The following is a 3,035-nucleotide window of genomic DNA, read 5'->3' as shown; positions in this document are numbered from 1 at the left end:
CCAGGGGCAGTTAGCTGTCAGTAAGGTTGCAGAAGAGACGCTACATAAGGAGAATCAGCACTAGGGTTGTAAACTCAAATGACTACAGGGTCAGCAAACAATAAAAAGGAGGGTTGCAGGGCTGGGTGGGAACTGTGGCAGCTGCTCAGCTGTTCTCACAGTGCCAGTCCTGCGTTGCCAGATTGTCTGCTTTGTCAGAGAACAAAATTCTGACTTTTTATGTAAAATATAACTTTTAAATACTGATAATCAGTTCAAATAACTCAAAAACCCAACACAGGCAAAAGAGGATATCAGTTTGCAATCCCTGAAGTAGAGACAGTTCATGCTGGGGAAAAGTCTGCCAAAATGCTTCAAGGAGTCATGTATAAAAGCTCTGTTTCCCACAGCCGGGCTGGACCAGGGAAGGGTCCTTGCAGCCCAGGAGGAGGAAAAGCAGTAAGTCCCCTCCCAGGGTGGGACAAACTGGAGACACTTTGCAGTTGCTGGGTCACCAGTGGGGGTTGCATGAAACACAAACAGGGCAGCTCTAGGCCTGCCAGGGAGAGGAATGGTGCCTTTGAAGCAAAAAAAAAGAAAAAAAAAAAGGAAGGGAGGGCGGAGCCAGAAATGCCTTTGCTAATGAGAGTGCCCATCAGGGAAGGCGCCACAGGCTGGCAGCTCTTCAAACCAGCAGCTGTTGGCCCAAAGTCAAACCCAGCAGGGCCGGGCCAAGGGCACTCTGGGATGCCAGCTGGTCAGTCTCTTGCCCTCCCCAAGTTCCTCCTGGGGTCCATGGACCCTGGGGAGGTTCCTAAACTAATGCCAACCAGTTTCTTATGAAAAGGAGAGGAGAATAAGAACGTGTCAGACCATAACTGTTTAGAGATCATAGAGTATCAAACTTAAGTTAGTAGCAAACCTTAAAGAAACTCTGCTACATAATGGGATGAGGTTGTCTGTGAATGGGACATCCTGAGAAATAAATGGTAAAGGACACAATGGTTGTGCTGTCATTAATAAAAACAAACAATCCTTACATGAAAAAGGTAAATTACTCAATAACTGGTCAGCCCAAACCTGTAAATTATATGCTCTTAACCAGACCCTAAAGCTCCTAGAAGACCAAGGAAACACTATATATATTAATTCAAAATATGCCTATAAAGTAGTACACACCTTTGAAAAAATCTGGACAGAGCAGGGACTAGTCAATAGCAGGGCAAAAGAATTGGTAGGTGGGGAACAAGTTTTAGAAAGCCTCCTGCTTCCAGCAGGGAGAGCCATAGTTCATGCACATGGCCATCAGAAAGGAAACACTATGGAAGCTGTAGGGAACAGACTTGTAGATAAGGCTGCTAAGTAAGTCTGGAGGAAAAATTTAAACTGCTTAGCTCAGATATCCCTAAGGTGATATCAAAACCCCAATTTTCAAAAGAGGAGGAAAAGCTAGGCAAGATAGGAGCCACTCATACTAAGAATGGAAGATGAGTGCTTCCTCATGGGAGAGAAATAATAAATAAACCCATAATAAAAAATTGAATGTCTATATTGCATAAGGGAAGTCATTGGGGTCCCCAGGCCATGTGTGATGAAATGCTAAAGAATTATGGGTGTATAGAAATGTATACCCTTGCTAAACAAGTATGTGGGAATTCTGTGAACTCCCAGGAAACAACTTCGGTTAAAAGAAATTGTAACTCAAACCCCACCCCTTGAGTTCACAGTTCACCATTTCCAGCCAGGCAACTCAGTGCTAATTAAGACTTGGAAAGAAGACAAGCTCCACCCAAGCTGGGAAGGTCCCTGTCAAGTGAGACAGCTGTACAAACAGCTGATCGGGGGCAGACACGTTACACTCGGGTCAAGAAACTGGTTAAAAAAAAAAAAAAAAACAGAAGGAAGGTAAATTGGAAGTGTATAGATCACATAAGAAACCCTTTAAGCTAATTCTAAGGAAAACCCTTCAAGCTAATTCTAAGGAAAACCTAAAAGGAAGCTATACGCAGGCTCCAACATTGGGGGCTGATATGGTTAGAATTAATCCTAACACAAGGGGTGAAAGGAAACCTAAGTATAGGAACCACATGCCACCTAACTGTAAAAATTTAAAATGCAATCCTATATTAATTGCCATAAAGAACCCAGCTACTCTAAAGCAGAAAACTTGAAGGTATAGATTAAAAAGAAATATCTCAAAAAGCAACTCCATGGAACAGTTAGATTTTAGGTTAGTCACCAACTCTACCCCAAGCCCACCCAGAATTACTGTTATTCCAGGTCCTATTAACTTCCTTTAACCCACCAAACAATAACCCCAAGAGAGTAAAAACAATTAAAATAACTGACTTAAGGCAGACTTTAAAAATTAAAACAGGATATAGAGACATAAATGCCTGGGTTAAATGGGTGAAATTTTCAGCACAAGCCCTCAATAAAAGTAACTGTTATGTGTGCGCCGCTGGTCAACCTCAGGCACAGGTAGTCCCGTTTCCCCTTGGATGGGATACTAATCCCAAAGGAATGCATTGCATGTTGGCTGTATACCAAGACGAGGATGCATGGGGAAATAAGACTTGTAAAATCTGTCATTGCTCTTTCCCACTTTGCAGAGATCAGATCCTAAAGCAATCCCCTCGTTCTCTATAGGGAGTATAAATCACTCCTGTTGCCCCTCTAGACAGAAGATGAAGCTCGATAAACCCGTGGGAAAACTCTCAACCTGCACCCACATCCTAAATATCACTGGGAACCCAGAATGAGGCAACCACTCATCGGGAAAGGGACCCTCCGTAACTTGTTACTGTCCAATTGGACCGGGACTTGTGCTTTAGTACAATTGGCCATTCCGTTCACCCTGGCATTCCATAAAATAGCTAAAAATACACATGGTCATCGAGATCAGAGAAATTTAGCAATTCATTCTAACCCATATATATACACATATATATATACACACACACACGTGCACATACATATATATATATGTATATATATATACACACACACACATACACACAAGGCTTCTGGATCGGGGATGAAAACTTCGTATATCT

This window comes from Macaca nemestrina, chromosome 5 (assembly GCF_043159975.1).
Source record: "Macaca nemestrina isolate mMacNem1 chromosome 5, mMacNem.hap1, whole genome shotgun sequence".
Lineage (NCBI taxonomy): Eukaryota > Metazoa > Chordata > Mammalia > Primates > Cercopithecidae > Macaca > Macaca nemestrina.
The sequence above is the reverse complement of the archived record's forward strand: the minus strand, read 5'-3'. Positions refer to the sequence as shown.